Genomic DNA, 12,724 nt, shown 5'->3' with positions numbered 1-12,724 from the left:
AGTGGCAGTGTTGGGGGGGATGGAATTAATGGCAGTCCTGGGGGGGAGGAGGTTGGATGGGATCAGTGGCAGTGTGAAGGGATGGTGGGATAGGTTTAGTTCTGCTTTAACATATGTTTTTATATACAAAATGTTTCTGTGTAGATCACAGAAAAAAAGGAGGTTAATTAGTCAGCAATGACATGACAGGCTATTAATGTGGTGAACATAGACAACCGTGCAAGGTAAAAATGTTGGTAAATACAATCAGTGCAGTGACAAGAAACAAGACAAACAAGACATAAACCTAAAGTGACAAAAAAACGGTCGGTATGAATTAAATTACTTCAAGTAGTATTAATATACAATCAAGTGCTTTTTCCAGCGTAAATGTTCTTGAAGGGACTCCTTTATGGGCAATCGGTCGCCAATTAAAGTTGGTAACTGTGTATGGGTAATTAATGTTATCTGGTTGCTCCAGAAAAGCCACTTAAAGTGGTGTTGTTGATATATTCATCGTGAAGGAAGGGATGGGGGTTATTCCGCCCGAAATGTTCTTAGGTGGGACAGAAAGATTGTTTATAATGTTGCCGTATGGTAATGTGACATTCATAGGATAGTGTGCCTTAGCGGGGACTTATGCAGTGATCATGTATCAGTGCCTTGATCACTGACGGTGTGTTACCGTTGTTTCACCCCTAGGTGGTCGGATGTTGCTTTACAGATATGTGATGAATGTCATTTGAATGTAGGGGTACAAGCACAAGCTACCTTATTCATCGGTGGAGCAAACACACACCTACCAATCCGGGGACTATGCAATGATTTGACTACGGTGTCTAACTCATTGACGGCATGATGCCGTTTCTTCACCCCTATTTGGTAAGATGCTGCTCAGAGTTATGCGTGGTGTGGAGGATACAAGGTAGTGCTGGGGACTTGTGCAGAGCTGTCTTTATGTTTCCCGCTGACCGCACTTGAGGTATGTCGGTTCAGTACGGTTAAATGGGAAGTTTTTGCTCTGACGGCTTAAAGCCGTTTCTTCACCCCTGTAAAACAAGTGCTCGTTTACCTTCTGTAGAGCAGTGCATCCACCTCCGCCGTCTGTCTCCGCCGTCTGTTTCGTTCCCCCTTCGGTCTCCACTTTCCTTGGCAGTTCTGGGCGTTCTGGGCGTCCGGTGCTTGATTGGAGTGGTGGAGGAATGTGCCGCCGGGCTGTGACGTTGACGCGTTTCGCTTCTCTTGCATAGCTTCGTCTGGACGTCTTTTTATGCTTTTACTTTCCTTTACTTTCTCCATAAGTCAATAGTATATGCATAGCAAACACATGGTAAATGAATTAAAAGGCCAATGCAATCACAAATCTTTATGAAACATTTGTGCACACCAGCCCATAATAGAGAGGCAGCAATCTTCCCTTTGTTTCAACGTTTGTTCATAAAACTTTCTTATGTATGTCTTAAGGGAGAAAAAAGGGAGAAAATCAACCTTTTAACACATTTTTAAATAAAATCTAGCCCTGGTCATAAAATAAAAATGGTTTATTAGCCCACTGAAGTGCAAATAGTGTGCTTTTCCAACAGACCTGAAAGTCACTAACCCAGAATGGATCTGTTGTCACTTACTAAATGTCACAATGTCATCTGGACAATGACAAGTCAAATCTGGTGTATTCTGAAATGAAGCAGCCTTAGCTAGCAAACCATGAGGCTGCCACAGATATTTGTCCAAATTCTATTACATTTTAGATTGGTAAAGCAATTGAAACACTGCAGATGATTTAAGTATTTTATGATGTGCTATAGTGGGTAGCTTCTGAGTTCTGGCCTATAATGTCCTGCATGGATACACAGCACCACCTGCCTTTTAAACAAGATTAGTGTATGTGATGAATCACAGTTGAAATACTGGCAATAACGATGACAAATTATTAGGTATATATATGTACGCTTTATGTCTGTACATCACAAGCTACCTTAGAATGAAGACAATGAAAGGTGCCAGGACCATGTGTTTGTTGTCCTTTCCTGGTATCAGCATTTTGCCCAATGTACTTTAGAAGTTCAGCTCGCTGTAATATAATACCATTTAACAGATTTGCCCATAAGTCTGTACTGTAAAAACTGTAAGGTGAGGGGATTTGGAAACAAAGATTAACTTAATATACAGTATGTTGACCATATATAAAATAAAATAAATAACTAAATAACAGTTAGCAACTGAAAGCCTCCTCAAAATACATTCAATTTTTTAAAGTTATAATGACAGGTAACAGTCATTGTTTCTTATTGTAGTAATTTTATTTCTCATTTTTAAAGACTCCTTAATGACTGTTTTGGTACCAGAGCATTGGTGCAAGGCTAATGTGGTGCCTATTTATGAAAAGGGACCGAGGTCTTCACTGTAAGCTTAAGTCCCGGTTCACACTTGTGCGATGCGGGAAGGCTGCGAATTCGCAGCCTGTTCCCGCATTGCAAACGCACATCTGCCAGTTCACACTGCCATATGCGATACGCAGGGGGTGTCAATGAAATGTTAACGACACCCCCAGTTTGATCGCATATGGCAGTGCGATCTGACAGTTTGCATAGGATCGGATCGCACAAGTGTGAACCACTGTGCGATCCGATCCTGATGTGGCTGGAAAAAAGGGTCCTGTGCGTCTTTTGTGCGGGTGCAGTGCGAATTTCAGCCATACAAAGTGTATGGCTGAATTCGCAACCGCACATCCAATCGCATGTAATGAAGGAGCAGTGCGCTCCGAATTACATGCGATCGCCGCACTCGTAAGAGTGTGAACTGGCCCTGAAGCGGTTGTATCCTCAAAAAAAAAAACAAAAATAAAAAACAAACAAACCCTGCAGGCCAAAGGCATAATGAGCTACTATGCACCGCATACTAGCTCAACATGAAATACTTACCATAGAATGAAGCCCCGGCACGGTCACCCGGACATCGCTGAGACAGCTGACATCTTCCCTCTGCGTCTCTTCCGGGTTCAGCGACTCCGGCCCTGTGAGTGGCCAGAGCCGCGATGGCGTCACTCCCGCGCATGCGCACTGGAGTTCACTTTCCGGCAAGGAGCCGGAAAGGAGCTCTGAAGGTCCGCCGGACCTTCAGAGCACATGCGCTGCTGGTGTCAGCGGCTGCATGCAGGGCAAATATCTCCTAAACCGTGCAGGTTTAGGAGATATTAATTTTACCTACAGGTAAGCCTTATTCTAGGCTTAACAGTAGGTAAAAGTTAAAAAGCGGAGTATACTACCGCTTTAACTTATATAGTAGGGAAAATTTAAGGGGTTTGATAAACATACAAGAGTATCTGCTAGAAAACTATATCATAGGCAAAGGTTAGCATGGATATACAAAAGATAGAGGTTGCAAACAAATCTTTTTAATGAGCAAGAAAGCAAAATATTAGACAAAGGAGTGGCTGTGGATGAATTTAGCTAAAGCATTTAACACCATTTCCCACAGGTGGCTAATGTGTAAGTTGAGAACTATAGGCTTATCAAACTTAGTCTATAACCACTAGCCGACCAGCCGCCACAGATATACGGTGGCAGATCAGCAGGTTCCCGCAAATTGCCGTACCCATACAGGGCTTCGTGGGAGCAATCGTGGGCACCCATTCGCCAGCAGGGAAGCTGATCTGCGGGGCTGGCCACCACGATTGCCGCCAGGCACCCATGATCGCTCCCCATGGAGACAGAACGGCGGTCTGCTGTTGTAAACACAGGAGACCGTTGTTCCGTCAGCAGTCAACACAGGGCTCCTGTGTTCCTCCCATTTAAGAACACAGGTCCTTGTATTGATTCCATGAGCCCCCCCCCCCGCAGTTAGAAAACACCCCCTAGGCATTCATTTAACCCTTTGATCGCCCCTGGTGTTAACCCCTTCCCTGCCAGTGTCATTAGTACAGTAACAGTGCACATTTTTAGCGCTGATTACTGTAGTAATGTCACTGGTCCCCCCCAAAAGTGTCAAAAATGTCAATTAGGTGTCCGATCTGTCCGCTGCAATGTCGCCTTCCAGCTAAAAATCGCAGATCGCTCCCATTACTAGTAAAAAAATAAATAAATAAAAATTACATAAATCTTTCCCCTAATTTATAGACGCTATAACTTTTGCACAAACCAATCAAAATGCGCTTATTGGAATTTTTTTTTTACCAAAAATATGTAGCAGAATACATATTGGCCTAAAATGATGAAAAAATTTTGTTTTTTAATTTTTTTTTTTTACTGGGAATGTGATATAGCAGAAATTGAAAAATATTGTTTTCTTTTTCAGAATTGATGCTCTTTTTTGTTTATAGCGCAAAAAAATTAAAATCGCAGAGGTGGTAAAATACCACCAAAACAAAGCTCTATTTGTGGGAAGTAAAGGACATCAATTTTATTTGGGTACAGCGATGTACGACCGCGCAATTGTCAGTTAAAATATCGCAGTGCTAAATTGCAAGAAATGGCCTGGTCATTAACCACTTTAACACTGCTCACTGTGCTGCTACTGCGGCACAGTGGCTCATTACCAGACATTCCCCTCGCTCCCGCTGTATTCAGTCACAGCGGGAGTCGGGCCAGAAACCTGCGATCTGTGTCTGTGTCACACAATCCCCTCCCCCCACACACGTTAAGGCATACATTAACCCCTTGATCACCAATAAAAGTTAACCCCTTCCCTGCCAGTGTCATTTTTAAAGTAACAGTGCATATTTATAGCACTGATTTATGTAGTAATATCACTGGTACCCCCAAAAGTGTCAAAAATGTCAGTCAAGGGTCCGATCTGTCCGCCGCTATGTCGCAGACCCGCAAAAAAAATCGCAGATCGCCACCATTACTAGTTAAAAAAAAAAACAATAAAAATGACATAAATTTCCCGTAGTTAGTAGCTACGATAACTTTTGCGCAAACCAATCAAAATACGCTTATTGCAATTTTTTTTACCAAACATATGTAGCAGAAAACAAATTGGCCTAAAATGTTAAAAAATTTAGATTTTTACATTTTTTGGGGGGGGGGGGGATTTCATATAAAAAAATGTGAAAAATATTGTTATTTTTTCAAAATTGTAGCTGTTTTTTTGTTTATAGCGCAAAAATAAAAAATCGCACAGGTGATAAAATACCACCAAAAGAAAGCTCTATTTGTGGGGAAAAAAAAGAACGTCAATTTAATTTGGGTACAGCGTCGCACCACCGCGCAATTCTCCGTTAAAGTAACGCAGTGCCGAATCGCAAAATATGGCCTGGTCAGGAATGGGGCAAAATCCTCTGGTCTTAAAGCGGTTAAAAATATACTCATTGAGAATTTTCTTGTCAAAGACATGTAGCTAAATACATTTTGGCCTAAATATATGACAAAAATTGAATATATTGGATATTTTTTAACTGTCAAAGTTGAAAAATATTGTTATTTTTTTCAAAATTGTCGCATTTTTTTATTAATATCGCAAAAAATAAAAATCACAGAGATGATCAAATACCACCAAAAGAAAGCTCTGTTTGTGGGGAAAAAAGGATGTAAATTTTGTTTGGGTACGGCATTGTATGACCGCGCAATTGTCAGTTAAATTCGCACAGTGCCGAATCGCAAAAAGTGGCCCAGAGTGGCCAATCCTCCGGTGGTAAAGTGGCTAAGGGAAAAATCTTCTGGTCCAGAAGTGGTTAAATAGATACTTCCACAAAAATTACATACCTGTAATAGAGGACTGTCAGTACTAACCTTTCCTTCTGCCCCTACCTTTGGAATGCTGCTGTATTCATGAGAAAACCAGTACTTCCGGGACTGTTGATACTCTTGGTCGATCATAACGTTTTTTTTCCTACTTCTGCATAAAAGACTAGTATCTAGGAATGGCCCAAACAGGGGAACTGTTTTAACCCCAACGGCGAACCCCATTGAAGTCTATAGAAGCCGAACAGGAAAAATCAAAAGTGCCCATTTTACAGGCTTATATGCAAGTAATTGACCATAAGAGGGGTATGGGGGTCTGGGTACTGCCCTGGGGGACATGTATCAATAAAAATGTTTTAAAAATAAAGTGTTTTTTCAGGAGCAGTGATATTAACCAGTTCTGGACCGGTAGGATTTGCCCCTTAATGACCAGGCCATTTTTTGTGATTCGGCACTGCGTTACTTTACCGGAAAATTGCACGGTCGTGCAACACCATACTGAAATAAAATGAATGTCCTTTTTTTCCCACAAATAGAGCTTTCTTTTGGTGGTATTTGATCACCTGTGCGATTTTTATTTTTTGCGCAATAAACAAAAAAAGAGCGACAATTCTGAAAAAAAACAAACAATTTTTTTCCCTTTCTGCTATATAACTAGCTACAGCTATAGCTATATCTGCTATACAACAAATAACCCTTTTGTTGAGGAGAAAACATTCCCCTCTGGGTGATGTACATTGCACGAATTATAACAACCTTTGTTGCAGATTCCTACCTTTTGTTATTCTGAAGAAATCCCTGTTTGTTCCTCTGTGCCTCTGTGCTGAGTGGGTCTAATGGGAGGGGTTTCATAATTATCAATCAGCTGTGCAGCTGCAGGAAACTAATGAGGAAATCTGCTGCGTCTGCATCCCTTTAGGCGTGTTCCTATTGGGAGTGCAAAATATAAGAAAACGAGGACCAGTGCGCTACTCAGAGGGGTCTGATTCTATAAAAAGTGAGAATAAACACGAAAAAGCTGCCAATCTTAATCGGTGTCCCCACCGTGAAATAGCAATGTGTATTGTGAACAAGATCGGCGCTAATTCAAATAAATATGGTGTAGAATGAATGTGCTAGTGAACAAAATCCACACTGGTAAACACAATGACAAACTGCTGAAAAAAACTGAAAATCACTCAAATCCAAATGTGTATATAAACCCAATGTGAAACTTCTGAAGATATAGCTGAAAATGGCTCAAATCAAATAGTGCTGTATTCAAAACAATGTGAACCCATAATACTGACAATAAACGTGACACAATCCAAATCAATACATATGTAGTGTCAGTGAAGAATATTAAATGAATAAATGCGAATGAAAGTCCAAAAAATTATGTGCTGAAACACAAATCCTATATGAGTGTAGAAGTCTTCAATATGGCATCAAACTAGGTGGTCAATTGAATAAATACAATAAAACAATCTTCTTATCGTTCCAATATCGATAGGTGTGTAGTGGCCGCTTACCTCAATACACACCAAAGAGCGCGTGTGTGTAATCCAAAAGGCTCTATAAACACTCTCTCAGGACGGATGGATGATAGACTCCCTGAGGCAAGTGGTCACAGATCTCCTCCACTATCCAGCCAAATGTGGGTCCTCCGCTGTGCAGGCGTATATCAAAAGCACCAATCTAGCCTCATGGGGATATAAAACAGGACGCTCATGGTGCAGTAACTTCCAATAGAGTTTAATGAAAAAAAGTAATGCACTTACACTTAAACGAAAAAGAACAAGCAAACACCGCTGAGAGCGGTACACTGTTGGACTTCTTAGCATACTACTGTGCTTGGAAAACACACCCAAAACATCAAACAAGGATTTTCCAAGCACAGTGTTTCTAAACACTTCGCTGAAAAACATAATAAAGATCCAAAGCTTTTGAAATTTTGGGGGGGTTGAGAAATATAAAGTGCACTGGAGGGGTAGCAACAAGATCAGAACCCTTAGTCAAGCTGAATCCAGATGGATATTTGAGATTCAGAGTTTTATCCCGCAAGGTCTTAACATCAAATTTGACCTAAATTGTTTTATTTCTGATTTTTATTATAATATCTTATATTTATGACCACGTCCTTTTTTTTTTTGCACAACATCTCGGTGTATTTAGACATCCTTGTAGACACATTTTTAATATTGTATTTTTATCTATTTTATTAATTATAGGTATTTTATTGGTGTTTTATTCATTTATTGTATATACACTGTTCCCCTGCTGATATGACTATTTATTTATCATTATTTATTCATTGGCCGTCCGCTCCAATTGCACCAAGAAAAACGTTGTATATAGGATTTGGATATACAAGTGTCAGATTGTGGCATTATGTATGATATTCGATTGCATCAAGTGTCCTTCAATGAGACATCTATATTGTTAATTCGATTGGATGGAGAGCGAAAGATCGGCTGAGAAATAACCTATGTATTCAGCCTAGGGCTTTCATTCCAATGTTAATTTAAATAGGTGTCCAATATCGGCAGTGCAACGGTTAATCAAATCTAGCTTGAGGTTCCTATGGTAACCGCTATGCTATGAATATCGGCAACCAGCCACCCACGCTCCTATCCCTTGAGAAAGTCACATGCGTAGTGATGCAACGCGTCGGGAGGAGCCGGGTGACGTCACTTCCGTGTTCACGGCCGTAACCGGAAGTCCAACAGTGTACCGCACTCAGCGGTGTTTGCTTGTTCTTTTTCGTTTAAGTGTAAGTGCATTACTTTTTTTCATTAAACTCTATAGGAAGTTACTGCACCATGAGCGTCCTGTTTTATATCCCCATGAGGCTAGATTGGTGCTTTTGATATACGCCTGCACAGCGGAGGACCCACATTTGGCTGGATAGTGGAGGAGATCTGTGACCACTTGCCTCAGGGAGTCTATCATCCATCCGTCCTGAGAGAGTGTTTATAGAGCCTTTTGGATTACACACACGCGCTCTTTGGTGTGTATTGAGGTAAGCGGCAACTACGCACCTATCGATATTGGAACGATAAGAAGATTGTTTTATTGCATTTATTCAATTGACCACCTAGTTTGATGCCATATTGAAGACTTCTACACTCATATAGGATTTGTGTTTCAGCACATAATTTTTTGGACTTTCATTCGCATTTATTCATTTAATATTCTTCACTGACACTACATATGTATTGATTTGGATTGTGTCACGTTTATTGTCAGTATTATGGGTTCACATTGTTTTGAATACAGCACTATTTCATTTGAGCCATTTTCAGCTATATCTTCAGAAGTTTCACATTGGGTTTATATACACATTTGGATTTTAGTGATTTTCATTTTTTTTTTCAGCAGTTTTTCATTGTGTTTACCAGTGTGGATTTTGTTCACTAGCACATTCATTCTACACCATATTTATTTGAATAAGCGCCGATCTTGTTCACCATACACATTCCTATTGGGAGTATCTCACCAAAAAAATGACATTTTTGGTGCAAGAGATGCCTGAAATCTGATTTTTATCTTAGACAGACTTCTGGGAAAATCAGTGAGCCAATCACACAAGCAGGAAATGATGTTTCTGGGGGGTGGTCAGTACACATTCTGTGTAGAAAACAACTCCAGGAAGCCATTTTACATTGCATTTTCAGAAAATGACAACAGCTGCAGATTGAAAAGGAAAGGTAATTTATAATAACATTCAATTACAATATGATTTGTGTCGGAATTGTATACGCTATATTGTTTTTTCTTTATTTACTATTTTTTCCCCCACAAAAGTTGAGTTACCCTTTAAATATAGTGCCTGGGGGGTCCCTAATGTGCCTGTAAAGTGGCACATATGTAGCATGCATACAAAATGACATTTCTAAAGAAGAAAAAAGCGAGTCAAATCCCATGTAAAATGACTCGCAGTTACAATTGCCGGCACACAGCTATTGAAAAAATAAAGAAAAAAATGGCCCCCCAAAATCTATACCAGACTAGGGATGATCGAACTTTTGAAAAGTTCGGTTCGACCAGAACACCTGAATTTCCCAAAAGTTCGGTTCGGATTCCAGAACCCTATTGAAAGCAATGGAACCCGAACTTCTGGAATAAAAAAACACCATTTTGAAGCCCTAAAACCCAATAAATGCCCCATAAAAAGTGCCTAGGGTTCTGGGTCATGCCCCAGGGACTATTAATCACACAAAAAAAAGTTCTTAAAAATTGTCGTTTTTGATAGAGAGCCAATTATTGAAAAAATTATTGAAAAAAAATGAGATTTATTTGGATTTAGTGTCTGGGGGGTCTAAAAAGTGTACCTGTGAAGTTTCAGCTCTGTAGCATGTGCAGAACCAGAAAAAAAAGAAAATTTGTCTTAGAATTTCAGTAGCGCAGGGATGGGGTTACGCTCCTTTCACACCTGGGCGTTTTTGTTTCAGGCGTTTATTGGGCGTCTTTGGAGGCAGGCATGACATCTGAACTTCTATATAGGGGTATGTATATATATATATATATATATATATATATATATATATGTGTGTGTGTGTATATATATATGTATATATATATATATATATATATATATATATATATAATCAAAAAACACAATTTTGAAGCCCTAAAACCCAATAAATGCCCCTAAAAAGGGCCTAGGGTTCTGGGTCATGCCCAAGGGACTATTAATCACACAAAAAAAGTTCTTACAAATTGTCGTTTTTGATAGAGATATATATATATAAATATATGTGTGTGTGTGTATATATATATATATATGTATACAGTATATATGGAATAGAAAAACACCATTTTGAAGCCCTAAAACCCAATAAATGCCCCTAAAAAGTGCTTAGGGTTCTGGGTCATGCCCCAGGGACTATTAATCACACAAAAAAAGTTCTTAAAAATTGTCATTTTTGATAGAGAGCCAATTATTGAAAAAATTATTGAAAAAAAAAAGAGATTTCTTTGGTTTAGTGTCTGGGGGGTCTAAAAAGTGTACCTGTGTAAGCTCTGTAGCATGTCCAGAACCAGAAAAAAAGATAATTTTTCAGTAGCGCAGGGATGGTGTTACGCTCCTTTCACACCTACTGTATATGTGTGTATGTGTATATATACATGTGTGTATATATATATATATGTGTGTGTGTGTGTGTGTATATATACCCCTATACAGAAGTTCAGATGTCATGCCTGCCTCCAAAGACGCCCAAATAACGCCCAATAAACGCCTGAAACAAAAACTCCCAGGTGTGAAAGGAGCGTAACCCTATCCCTGCGCTACTGAAATTCTAAGAAAAATGATCTTTTTTTGTGGTTCTGGACATGCTACAGAGCTGAAACTTCACAGATACACCTTTTAGACCCCCCAGACACTAAATCCAAAGAAATCTCATTTTTTTTCCCATAATTTTTTCAATAATTGGCTCTCTATCAAAAACGACAATTTTTAGGAACTTTTTTTGTGTGGAAAAATAGTCCCTGGGGCATGACTCAGAACCCTAGGCACTTTTTAGGGACATTTATTGGGTTTTAGGGCTTCAAAATGGTGTTTTTTGATTCCATATATTACGGTCACCCTGACACAGAAGAGTTCAGTCACCCTGGCATAGCAGAGTCAGTTCACCCTAAACTACACTACGGTTACCCTGACACTAAAACTTTCCCTACAAAAACTTGATTATTGAATCTAACTATAGTGGTATATAGTACCCTAACTACACTGCATATCCCTTTCCTCACACTAATGATTGCAAAATGACACTGGAGCAGCAGGAGTAACAGAAATGCTTCCACTCTATTGCACAGCCTCTCTATTACAGTGCTAGAGATTTGGCAGGGCTATGTTATATACTGGAGGGCGTATGGGGGGCGTATTCACTCCTGATTGGCCTCTGGACCCCCTAGTCACTCCAATGGGCTTTTACTGATGTTTCTGGGCCAATCACGGGCTTTTAAAGCCCAGTTCCTGTCCCATTGCATTTTGGGCGGTTCTGGTGGCCGAATTCCGAACTTTTACCGCAAAAAGTTCGGAATTCGGCCGAATTTCGAACAGCCAATGTTCGGGTCGAACCGATGGTCGACCCGAACCGTTCGATCATCCCTATACCAGAGCCTTACATGGGTATGCGGTCTGGCAAGTCAGGAAAGGAGGGGGGGCGAGCAAGCCAAATACCCCCAGCAGGCCACCTGCTCTCAACATATGGGGTGGGTGCTTTGGGGCAGGGGGGTTCTGCCCCCCTACCCCAAAGCACCTTGTCCCTGTGTTGATGAAGACAAGGGCCTCTTCCTGACAACCCTTCTGGTTGTCAGGGTCTGCAGGCGGGGGGCTTTTCGGAATCTGGAAGCTCCCTTTACTATAGGGGGCCCCTAGATCCCGCCCCCCCATCTGAATGGGTATCAGGTACCCCTACCGATTCACCAAAAAAGTGTACAAAAGTAATAACCACATGAGACTTTTTTGACCAATCCTTTATTAAAAAATAAAAAATAGTGTCCCTCAATGTAAATCCATCGTCAATCACTCCGCCCACCGACCCAAAAAATAGAAAAAATGAAAAACGCTTTGCATCCTGGGAGGCCTGTTGCCGTATGCCTGCTCTGGGCTTTGACATTTCTTATATAGGCAAAGAACGGGGCCACCTGGCTACGTCATCTTATGGCACTGCCCCCTTCTGACGAGATGTCAGAAGAGGGGAAACCAATTGATGGAGAAACCTATCGACAGCTAATGACTCGGTTGTTAGGGACACCATGGCCGGGTTCCTGGCCCCACTCCTTAACAACCAGCTTACACTGCGCCTTGACTGGGCAAAGCTTTGTCCAATCAGGGCGCAGAATGCGCACTGTACAGCGCTCAGTGTATTGCAAGGTGTTTGTCAGGGCGAACACCCTGCATATTCGGGTGTTCGGCGAACGGCCCGACAGGCAGATGTTCGAGCCGGAACTTATGCTTGGGCGGACCCATTCACCCATCCTTACTAGTAACACGTGAAATTTTAATTTGCAGGCTTCAATAACTTACAAGTCAGTATTTGACCATATATACTGCAATTACCAGAATTTCATGGTTA

At 40.7% G+C, this 12,724-nt stretch overlaps 1 protein-coding gene across 1 annotated transcript in view; it reads left to right on the top strand.

The window, feature by feature from the left end:
- Nucleotides 1-12,724, top strand: part of GRXCR1 (glutaredoxin and cysteine rich domain containing 1) — a gene marked incomplete at both ends in the record, with an annotated part of 83,695 nt that overhangs the window by 62,619 nt on the left and 8,352 nt on the right. The gene's annotated exons all lie outside the window — the stretch shown is intronic.

Source organism: Pelophylax lessonae (genome assembly GCF_965119305.1).
Source record: "Pelophylax lessonae genome assembly, chromosome: 1".
In the NCBI taxonomy this organism is placed as follows: domain Eukaryota; kingdom Metazoa; phylum Chordata; class Amphibia; order Anura; family Ranidae; genus Pelophylax; species Pelophylax lessonae.
This window is presented reverse-complemented; position numbering and strand designations above follow the sequence as displayed.